Here is a 12,224-nt window from a genome sequence, read left to right on the forward strand (position 1 = left end):
AATTTAAATCCAGGTGTAACTTGTGTTTTAGATATTGATGCTTCTATTTGTTCCCTTAGTGGTATGTTTTAATTGAAAAAAATTCTAATTTTCTACAAGTATTGAAGCTGCTTGGGGTTTAATTTTATGGCACATGTTGTTTTATTTTATTCCATTATTAATTGCTTTTTTTTTTTTGATCTATGACACATCACCTGTGTGATCTTCCTGTGTCCCTGAAAACTCTCCATGCCATTCCCTGTGTTTCTTTTCACCAACTTGACTCACTGGACAGAGTGTTGGATGCAAAAAAGAACACAAAGAGTTGTGAAAAACATGTTCTGTGACCTCATCTTCTCCAGTCTTAAATACACTTCATATAGAAAATCAGAATAGTCTTTTGGAAAATATTTATATTGTATTCATTTATAAAAAATATCCTGACAAAATATGTAATGTGTAATCATTGTGGGTGTGCTACAGGTTCACACTCTCCTACAGAGTAACATGGGGGAAAGAACTTTATGGTACAGGCAGAAAACCTGAGCAACAATTGCAGTTATGTCACTTTAGGACCATTTACTCTATTGACAGGTCTTAATGTCTCTTCAAGCCTTCCCCATGGATAATATTAGGATAGTAAGATCTGTCCTACCGATCTGATGGGCTGTGGTAAATATCAAATGAGACACTGACGAATAAATGAGAAATGGAAAGATATCTATGCATGTACCATCAAATTGATATTTTATAGTCATCAGTATACATTAAATTGTTTCACCTGCTTGTAACAGAGACCCAAATTAATAATGACTTGAGAGAGGTTGAATTTTATGTCTCCCTCATGGGGCAATATGACCTACCCAGTTGTCCAGGGACCATCTTTTCTTTATCTTCTTGCTCTGTCATCTGAAGGGTTTTGTTCTCATTCACAAGGCCCACGGTGATGTATCACTTCATCTAAATTCCAGGCAGAAGTGGGACCCAGGCAAAAGGAATGGGATGGGATAAACTTTCTCTTTGAAAGGCGCACAACACTTCTTTTCATACGCCGTCCACAGTGCAAAGCAATGTCCATACCCAGCTGCAAGAGAGCTGGGAGAGTCTTAATTCTGATACTCTTTTATTAGAAAAACTAGAAACTTTTATTTAAGAAGAAAGGGTGAGCATATATTGGGGTAGAATTCCAAGATTTATTTAAAAATAGGACAGTTACATATATAATTTCTAATTTTATAGTCACATCAAAAAATAAAGAAGAAACATGCAAAGGTAATTTTTAATATTTTATTTAACCTAAAATATCCAAAATATTATAACTTTCTCATGTAATCAATATGAAAATTATTAGTATGATAATAGTAAATACATTCCTTTTCTTTTGGTACTAAGTCTTTGAAATTAAGTATGGATACTATGGTTTTGATGTGATATGTCCCCCCAAAACTCATGTATGAGACAACGCAGGTTTGGAGGAGAAATGATTAAGTTATGAGAGGCTTATCCGAATTGGTGAATTAATCCCCTGATGGGATTAACTGAGTGGTAACAGAGGATGTGTAGAGTGTGGCTGGAGGAGGTGGGTCATTAGGGTTGTCTTTGGAGTACATATTTAGTATCTGGCAAGTGAGTTTCTCTTCTTTCTGATCATCACGTGAGCTGCTTCCCTCTGCTACGCACTCTGCCATGATGTTCTCCCTCATCTCAAGCCCTGAAGAATGGAGCCAGCTGTCTATGGATAGAGATCTCTGAAACCATGAGCCCCTAAATAAACTTTTTCTCCTCTACACTTGTTCTATTGGGTCTTTTAGTCATAGCAGTGAAAAAGCTGACTAAAACAGAAATTGGTACCAAGAAGTGGGGTCATTGCTATGACTAACCTGACCATGTAGTTCTTAAGCATTTGAAATTTTTTTGGAATTTGTGGGAGAAATTTTGATATGTTTAGCAGTGCACGCTGGAAATACTTTAGATTGTTGTTAGTGGAGTTTAATAGGTGATTCTGGTGGGAGCTTAGAAGACCAGCATGTCAATAGGACTGTGTACAGTAAAGAAGAAGACTAGGCTCATGAGGTTTAGAGGAAAAGGAAGGCACTATTGGAATCTGAATTCATGTTATGTTCTGATTGAGAAGTTGTCTGCATTTTTCCCATGTCCTGAGACATTCTGTGAGGCTGATTTTAAAAGCAATGGACTTCTTAATTTGATGGAAGAAATTTCTAGACAGCATAGCATTCAGACAGTGGCATGCAATAAAAAAAAGCTAACTAAAACAATGGACTTTTCTGTAATACCACGTCTTGATAAGACTAGTCAAACTTTTAAGTGTTCAGTGACTACATATGTCTAATGGTTATTGTGCTGAGCAATGTACCTCTAAAAAGGTTAGATAATAGCAGATAATCTTCTGCATCACTTTCTTCTGTTTTTACATGTTATGTAATTTTATGTTTAATCTTATTGTTTGTTTCATGGTGGTACTGGGGATTGGACCCAGGGATGCTCTACCACTAAGCTAAATCCCCAGATTTTTTTTTTTTTTTGAGAAAGGGTCTTACTCAGTTGTGGAGGCTGGTCTTGAACTTGTGATCTTCCTGCATCTGTCTTCTGAGTTGCTGGGATTATAGGTGGGCTACTGTGACAAGATTTTGAAATTTTATTTATTCATTCAACAAATATTTTCTAAATATCTACTATATTCCAGGCATTGTACTAGGTGCTGGGAATCTGGCAGTGAACAAAACTAACCAATTACTTGTGCTAATGGAATTACTATGGGAGATTCAGACGATAAAGGAATGAACAAGTAAATATTTATTATATCTGGTGGAAATAAGTGGAGCATAATATGGAGAAGAGCAAAGCAGGGTAATAAATTTAGTGAAGGAAGTTCCGTAGATATCTGGTAGTAAATTATCTCAAGCATCAAGGACATCAAGTTCAAAGCCCTGAGACAGAGAGTGCTAGCAATTTGTAACACCAGTCTGGATAGGGCAGATCCAGTGAGATGGGGAGTATTGGTGAGAGGAAGATGGGAAGTATGTTTTAAAAAATGACTGTTGTTATAGTTTGGATCTGGACTGTTTCTCAAAGGCTCATGTGTGTGAAGTCTTGGTTCCCAGATGGTGATGCAAAAGGAAGGTGGTAAAAACTGTGCAATGTGGGGTCTTATTGGAGAAGTAAGGCCACTGGGAATGTGCCCTGGAAGGGTATTTTGGGACAATAACCCTTTTTCTCCTCCTCCTACTCCTCCTTTCCTTCCTGGTTTTCATGAAGTGAACAGTTTTGCTCCACCAAATACTCCAAATCACGATGTTCTGTCTTACCACACCCAGGTCCAGAAACAACAGAGTCAATGGACCACGAACGGAAACCTCCAAAATCATAAGGGAAAGATGTCTTTTGTCCTTTGTAGTTTTTTTTTTTTTTAAAAAAATCTCAATTGTTTTGACATAATGATGGAAAGCTGACTAACACAACTGGTTGCTCCGTTCAGAGCACGGAAGAAGACAGCAGAGAGATCACAAAAGAGACCATCACAACACCTTAGAGATAAGCTTGTTGGTGGAGGTGATGGGAAATGGTGAGATTCTGGATGCATTTTGAAGATAAAAGAATTGGTTGATGGTTTGGATATGAATTGTAAATAAAAAAGGGAAGTCAACAATACCTTCAGATTTTTGGTCAGAAAACCTGGAAAATATAGTTGCATTTTTTACTGAAATGATGAAGACAGCGAGAGAAGCTCCATGCCAGCTTAAGCAGTTGGTTTTGATGGGGGTTAGGGAAAATTTCATCTTGTCACGTTTGAGATGTCTGTTAGACATGCAAGTGGAGAAGGCAGGCAGACAGTTGGATGTACAAGTCTAGAGTTAAAGAGAGATCATGGATAAGGAGATCTGGGCTGGAGGCATCCATGTGGAGCTTTATTTAAAGACATTGAACTAGATGAGATCATTCAGAGGGTAACTAAAGAGAGAAGTGTAAGGATTGTACCCTGGGCACTTTGATCTTTGTAGGATGTATTGATGGAAAGGAATCGGCAAAATGGGCAGAGAAGGCATTAATAGTGGGGTAAGAGGAGAACCCAGAAAGTGCTGAGTCCCACAAGGCAATGAAGAGAGTTTCAGGAAGGCGTGAGGAATCCACTTGAATAGTGGGTAAAAGAGTGAGAACTTCCCTTTAGCCACATGGAAGTCTCGTTGGCCTTGTCAAGAGTTGTATGGTCTTTGAAGATTGGTTCACGAAAGAACTCTGTTTCAAGCAGTTCTGCAATGAGTGTCCTGATATATCTAATCCACTTACTTTATGAGCTGCGCCAAAGGGTATGTGCACATGTTGTTATGGAGAAAGATTTTAGAAAGATCATATCATAGGTAAGGGTGTGTGTGTGTGTGTGTGTGTGTGTGTGTGTACGCGTGCGCGCATGTGTATATTTCTTTTTTTTTCTTTCTTGTTTAACTACCTTGTTATCTACCTTCTCCTTTCATCAATATCATCATTCCCTGTTCCCAGGTAATCATTCTAATAGCTTATTGTGCATCATTCCATGTTTATAATAAAAAATTAGAAACAACAGAAAGGGTAAACAAATTATGACACAGTCATTCATTGGAATAGTATGTAGTTGTCAAGATGATGTAGATGAAAATTACATATATTCCAAGTGTAGAACAAGATGATGTGATATACATTGACACTGTGAAACAATTACCACCATCAAGTGAACAAGTCCATCACCATACATAGTTCTCATTTTGTGCATGTGTGAGTACACATCTCTCTTATCAAGTTTCAAGTAAACAATTCAGTTACTACCTATAGTCACTGTTACGGTTTGAATATGAAGTGTCCTCAGACAAGCTCTTATGTTGGATGCATGATATGCAATGTAGCAGTGTTCAGAGGTGAGATGATTAGATAAGAGCTGTAACCTCATCAGTGGATTAATCCATTTTGGATGGATTAATAATTTGAATGCACTGACTAGGTGGTAACTGTAGGCAGGTGGGACTGAAGGAAGTAGGTCACTTGGGGATTATATTTTGTCCCTGACTCCTCCATCCCTTTCCTGTTTACCATGAGCTGAACAGCTTTACTCTGCCACACCCTTCTGTCATGATGCCCAGAGCAGTGGAGTCTATTGACCATGGACATTTGTAACTGTGAGCCAAAATAAACTTTTCCTCCTCTAAGTTGTTCTCAGCAGGTCTTGGTTGCAGAGACAAAAATATGACTAACACAGTCACCATGCTGTATGTTAGATCTCCAGAACTTATTCAGCTTACATCTAAAAGTTTGTGCCCTTTAACCAACATTATGAAGCTGAAAACAAAAAAAAAGAAAGAAAGAAAGAAAGAAAGAAAGAAAGAAAGAAAGAAAGATGATGATATAGGAAATATTTAAGGACATGGAAATATTACATGTTAAAAGTAAATTTTAAAAATCTGGATTATAAAACAGGGGCTGTTAGAGATATATTTAAAAGCTTGTAAGATAAACATCACACATCATTTGGGTTGTAGATTTTTTTTTTTTTTTTGTACTGGGGATTGATCTCAGGGGCACTTTGCTCTATACCCCTGGTCCTTTTTTTAAAAATCATTTTTTATTTCACTAAATTGCTGAGGTTCTTGCTAAGATGCTGAAGCTGGCCTTGAACTATAATTCTCCTGCCTCAGTCTCCCCAGTTGCTGGTACGACACCATGTCTGGCTTCTTTATTGTGTTTACTTGCATTGTTCAACGTTTGTTTTCTTTTCTTCCTCTTGTGGTATTGGAGATTGAATCCTGAAGTGCTCCACCTCTGAACTATATCCCTAGTCCTTTTCCATTTTATTTATTTATTTTCTGTCACACATCTGCCTTTATTCGAGCAGTAGGTGGGACACTTCTAGCAACAGTAACAAAATTAATTTACAAAAGCAGGGATTTAGGGAAGCCACCTGGCGGGTACCCTTGGGAGCTCACACGTAGATGCCAACCCAGAGAAGGAGGGAGAGGGCTCCATAGTCCATAAGGAGTGAGGCCACCAAGGAGATGAGGAGCTCTTTGTAGATATCCCGTGTGTACTTGGTGGAGGTAACCTCATAAACAAAGAACCAGGCGGTGAAGAACATGCCAATAGTTAGAAGCACCACAGTCAGACGGGGGAAGACAGCTGGATTTACTGGGCTGGTGTATCTGGTCATGGCCTCAAGCTCCATTTGGCCTGGCAAACGGTCATCCGCCGCTCTTTTTTCCATTTTATTTTGAGATAGGGTCTTGCTAAGTTGCCCAGGCTGGCCTGGAACTTGAGATCCTCCTGCCTCATCCCTTAGAGTGGCTGGGCTTACTGGTGTGTACCACTATACCTGGCATTTTTCAATAGGCTATTATGAATATATGCAACATATGCAGTCAGGAAAAGAATCTTAAGAATATATTAATCCTATTAAATAGAAAATAAATACCAAGAGACTTAAGTCCAGAGTAGAAAAACTTTGTATAGAAAAGCAGAGAACCCAACCCACAGTCTGGGGTCTGAGATATGAGGTTTGGATAAGGAACTCTTTATCCATCTAAAAAGCAATTTTTTCCTCTTATTTTAGTGGTGCTGGAGATGGAACTCAGGGCCTCTTGTTTGCCAGGCAAGTGCTATACCCCTGAGCTACATCCTTAGCCCCAAAAGCAAGGTTTGAGTGATACTGATAGGCCTGGCTATATGTGGGCTTTTTTGATAAAGTAAGGTCTGGGCTGTTTGGAAGGGTTTTTCCCTGTATGTGAAGTGATGGCCTAAGTATTACAGCATCCAGATGCCTGCTTTTGGTAAAGGGAGAGTCCCAATTCAGGTTATGTACAGCAATCAGCTTAGGTACATATCAGGTCAGTGTTCCTCAATTGCAAATGCATATTTTTATTATAATGGATTATTTTTTCTCTATTGACAAACATGTCAGCTAAAAACATTTAGTTACATTTGCCCAAACTACTATTGGGGGCACTCCCTAAATTAATTGCCTTGACCTTTTTTTTTTATGAAGATGAATAATTATTGGTATTTTTTAAAACAGATATAATGTGAGCAATGGTATATTGTTTTGAATTCTCGTCAGATACAGTCAGAAATTTGATTATAGCTTTACTGTGTAGATTTCAACTGGGTAGAGAATACTTAAATAAAAAAAGAATCCTTCCTGGGGCTTTGGAGCTTAACTATTTCTCTCCTGCACTGAAAATATAGGTTAATGTCAAGTTTAAAATGATGGTTATCAAGCTTGTGGAAGTCAAAGGATTCTGCTTTCTGTATTTCTAATTCAGAAGTAATTTCATTTTACTTCTCACCAGAAGTAACCCTTAATTCCTGTAAGAATATGGGGGGAAATAGAAATAAGAGTTCAGGCAGATTTACATCATAGAAAAGCTCTGTATGTCCACACAAGACTGAGAAAAATAGGAAGGGGTAATTTGAGAAAGAGACTTAGAAGGACATGTTTTCAAATGTAGATTCAAAAAAGAGACAAAAGGGTTCATATCCTTAATTAAGTCCAAAGCATTGCCATCCAGGTTACACCCGTCCAGGTTGGTGGGTGCTTGGCTTCATGGTATCCAGTTAAGGAGAGGTGGTTCCAAGGGTTAGGAAGTTCAGCTGCTAGGAGCGTTAGCCACTCATACTCAAGACACAAGCAGGAGCCCAGTTACTAAGGCATATAGCTAAGAGTAGGGACCTAGGAACCAGGGTAAGACCTTGACCAGTCATAAGACAAGTTCCACTTGGCATATGGTATTTACAAGCCCAGAAAGAACATTAGTACGAGGGTTTACAATGGGCTGAAATCTATTGACACGAATTCAGTAGCTCCAGCTGGGCAAGTTTGAGGGCATTCTAGAACAAAGAGCTATCATTCTCACACAAAATTTTAATAAAATGCACAACACTATCAAGATGTGAAGAACCAGCGTCCTAATATTTCCTATGCAAGCTACCCAAAATAGGTGCTGGGAACAAGGTTCTCCAAGACCCAATGTACAACTAAGTGGAAAGCCTTGGCTCTTGTTAGGAACCTGGTTGAGTGAGGTAAACAAGCCCTGATAAACATAAAGCATGACCTAGGTCAGTGGTTCCAAGCATTGACAATGCAGTAGAGTCACCAGAAGAAGTTTAAAATTCATGATGTCTCAATTCTCACCAGGTTAATTAAAAGCATAATCCCTGGGGAGTTTCTCCAAGTAGCAGTTTTTTTTTTTCAGTGGGGAAAAATACAGACAAAATAAGAAAATTTGGTCTCATACTCTGTCAATCAGGCACAATTTCTCGAATTCTAAATATAGTACTCTTGAAGTAAAGATTTCACATTTGATGTATTTTACAAATGAGGTATGAAATGCATGTAAAATGAGGCCAGTTTGGTAAGAAATGGTAGCTATTTTGCTTTGATGCAAGCTTCACTCATTGAATCATGAAGTCAGTCATTTCCTTGAATTACACTTTCTTGTATCCCTACCCGCCAACCTATGTCAAGCACTCTAAGAATCAATGGAAAGACAAAGATACATAAAACTCTCCTTGCTCTCAATAAGATGGGGAAGGAGGAAAGAATAGGGAATTTTAAACACTATAGAAGAACAGTGAGAGAGATATACTTAGGGTATTAAAGGTGGGACAGAGAATCTGTGGAGGTTTTGTGGAAGAAATGTCACCCTTAATCTAAAAAGATAACTAAAAACTTGAAACTGTAAGAGGGAAGGCCATTTCAAGCAGAAGAGAGGGAGAATTACCTTTTGAACCATTTTATTTTAGATTTGGGAAAAGAGAATTTTCTGAGCATTAAGTACATGCAGAGAGAAATAATGAGGACTGTGATCAGTCTTGGAACCACATATAAATTTACAATACCATAGGAAAAAGTGAGTCAGAAACTTACTGTTCAGAAGTCACATGTTTTGAGAAGTACTTTTTATTAGTACATTTTACATATTTATTTGTTTATGGGTTTTGTATAGAACAGGACTTCCTAGCAGTTTTAGATGTATTTTAATTATATGAACTTTTCATTAGTGTTTACTGTATACAGGCACTGAGTAGTCTACAGGTGTTAACTAATTTATCCTCATGGTAAGCTTTGTGGGCATTATCACACAGCTGAGCAATACAGCTGGTTCAAGGTCATCTATTAAGTGGGAAATCCAGAATTTGAATCAAAGCAGAATTTTACTGCTGGCTCTCATTGACTATCTATTAAAGCTCCCAGGAAGAATAATAGAACATGATTGTAAAAGTATTAAAACATTGAGTTTTAATCTTCTTCTGTGTGATAATTTTGCCATTCATCTTTTCTGACAATGATAAATGCGTGGATAAAGCTTGATTGGGAAGGAAGTCTTTTGGTGGAAAAATGGAAGAGAAATTACATTCAAACTAATTTTCAAGTAGCAGTTGAGGGACTGAGAGGAGCTAGCCATCTCTTAGCACAGTGCTTCTTAAACTGCCTGTCACAGAAAACCTCTGAAGGGACATGTGAGGGAGAGCGGAGAGGGTGCATAAATCCTGTGGTCATTCTGACTCCTTTGCTAAATAAGCAATGGATTTTGAGAGCTACAGCATATCAGATGCTTGTCAAAATATCAGCCCAAAAGGGACCATGCCAAGAAGGGACTTGACAGACTGTGTTCAGAGGAGCATAGGAGCTAGATGTTGTCATGCACGAGTGTGCAGACAATTACAAGAGACTCAAAGTATTTCATTTGAAGAACACCCAAATGAAAATCAACCAACCAACCAGCCAGTGTGTATCTATACGCTACATATCCCCCAAGGGAAATAATGCTATCAAGTATTAGACACATTCACCTATCAAAAGGAATTAGGAAGGAAAAAGAAAAGTTAGTGTTGTTACAGATTATTAGGGATAACATTTAGCCTTAATTGTGATTTCCTCCATTGGTTTGATATGGGTTTGATCTATTTGGAAAGACCTCAGTTTAGTAAGGACAAAAGCACACAGCCATCAAGGTTCACATCTGACACACTGAAGAGAGGGAGAATTACCTTTTGAACCATTTTATTTTAGATTTGGGCAAAGAGAATTTTCTGAGCATTAAGTATATGCCAAGAATCTAAAATTCTTGGCAAAGTCAAAATTTTTCATAAGTTTGGCACCAAAATGCATTTGGGTGTGGAACTTGACTTGAACTAACATGGGGTTATGTATGTTTTTATCTATCACAACCACACTTAGTGTGAATATTTATATATTTTGCTGCAAAATTATTAATGAGTTTCATCCTGTGGAGCTGTTCTAGACACCACTGTGAGTGTTACATAATAAATATGGTAGGCAGTGCATTATTTTTCTAAAATCCAAAAAATTCTGAGTTGCCAAATGCATCTGATTCTAAGGTTTTCCAATGAAAGAGGTAGACCTGTATGGACAAAATGTACATACTGTAGACTTTCTATCTATAATTTAGATTACCTTTATATTATACTCCTAGTTGCTTTGGAAGAGACATTGTTTATCAAAAATTAAAATATTATGGAGCAGCCAATATGCAATCTTTATACAACATTCATAATAACAGAGCAGAGATCAAGTGCTGAAACATTTTGAAACATTGTTTCCAAGAAAAAAATAATTTTTTTTTTTTTTTTTTTTTTTTTTTTTTTTAGTGTGTGAAGCTCTTCTGAAGGGAGTTGAATTGAAGCTGAGGTACAGCATCTCTTGGGCAGGATAGGTGTTAAAAGATTTGATAGGCATTAAAATAAATTTCTCAAATACATAGATTGGCTATTACATGGCACAGTTTAATTAAATTATCAGAAAGGAAATCAGTAGAAAGACAAACTGTGTTCAAAGGATGTTTGAGGGTTAAGCATAAATACAGTTGGATACAAAGGATAGTCTAATTTAAATTGTTAATTGTATTCAAGATGGCCACTTTTAAACAGATGACATTAGGCTATGACATCCTAAATGTTACTTTCTATAGGCTGTAATAATTTATCAAGTGTTTGTGCAAGTTAAACGATCATTAACTTTGAGGACTACAAAATCATTGCACACTTATTAGTTTTAGAGTGCTGTTCAAATATAATTATGAACTTTGAACTCCTATGGCACCAAACACTTGTCCCAACACTGTGCTCAGAGACTTGGTCACGCTTTAGCCTGGCTGCAACTTTCACCTTAAATGACATCTTAATATTAGGTTTCTATAGGGCTATAATAATTTAGTGTTTGTGCAAGTTAAGCATTCATTAACCTTGAGGACTATAAAATCATTGCACACTTACTGTTTTAGATCATTGGTCAAATACAGTTGTGAAATATGGACTCCTATATGGCCCAAAAGAATTGTCCCAACACTATGCTAAGAGACTTATGGAACTTTTGCCTGGCTGCCTCCTGTACCTGTTTCTAAAGGTGATCCCAGTTCTCATTGCTGACTTTGTGCTTATGAAAACACAGTACCACCAAATTGCCAAGTGTCCATTATCCCACCCTACCTTCACAAACCATTTACAGTAATTCTCTATGTAATCTTGTTTCTGTAATTCTTTCCCCCCTACTCTTCTACACAGCCCTCCCCCAATTTTTTGTCCACCCTGTTTACTTCCTATTGTCTCCCATAGTTGTCTCTCTGTTGTACCATTAAAAAATGGAAAAACCACAGTCACCTTTGTCTCAGTTGGAGTTAAACTCGGTTAATGCTGCAGTCTCTCCTCCCTTCACTAATAGTCTGCATAAAATATGTCTTGCTGCTTATAACTAGTGTCTGGCAGTATTTTTCTTTGACACTGTTTTCTGGTCCAGTATATAAGGAGTTTGAAAGCTGTCACTTTGTTTTAACAGTTAAAAAAAATTAAACTAAAAATCAAATAGTTCTTAGATTTATCAGAGCACCAAGGGCAAACTACTGACCCCCAAAGTGAAGAGACAGATTCTGAGAATCACAACCTAATTGAAGCAGAAAGCTCTATGTGAACCAGCACCAGGGGAGGAAACATAATGGAAGAATTGCTGGAGGCTCAGTGTGGAGGAGTCTGAGCACTCCTGTCAGGCTGAGCCACAGGGAGGGCCTACCGTGCTCCCGGTTCTACCTCCACCAGCTCTACAGGTTCTTAAATAAGGATTGGAGAAAAATCCCCTCTTGCTCTGGGGAAGGGGGCAGCAGGCATTTGGAAACATGCCTAGAGCACTCTGCTCTTCTTAGTGAGGTCTGCCTTTAAGAGAAGAAACTCTTTTACTAAAGGAAAACTTGGAGTTT

The 12,224-nt window shown here is 37.8% G+C and overlaps 1 pseudogene; it reads right to left on the minus strand.

Annotated features, from left to right (window-relative positions):
• Nucleotides 1-5,811: 5,811 nt before the first annotated feature.
• LOC101968166 (dolichyl-diphosphooligosaccharide--protein glycosyltransferase subunit TMEM258 pseudogene) lies at nt 5,812-6,184 on the minus strand (annotated as a pseudogene).
• Between the last annotated feature and the right edge of the window lie 6,040 nt (nt 6,185-12,224).

Source organism: Ictidomys tridecemlineatus, chromosome 10 (assembly GCF_052094955.1).
Source record: "Ictidomys tridecemlineatus isolate mIctTri1 chromosome 10, mIctTri1.hap1, whole genome shotgun sequence".
Lineage (NCBI taxonomy): Eukaryota > Metazoa > Chordata > Mammalia > Rodentia > Sciuridae > Ictidomys > Ictidomys tridecemlineatus.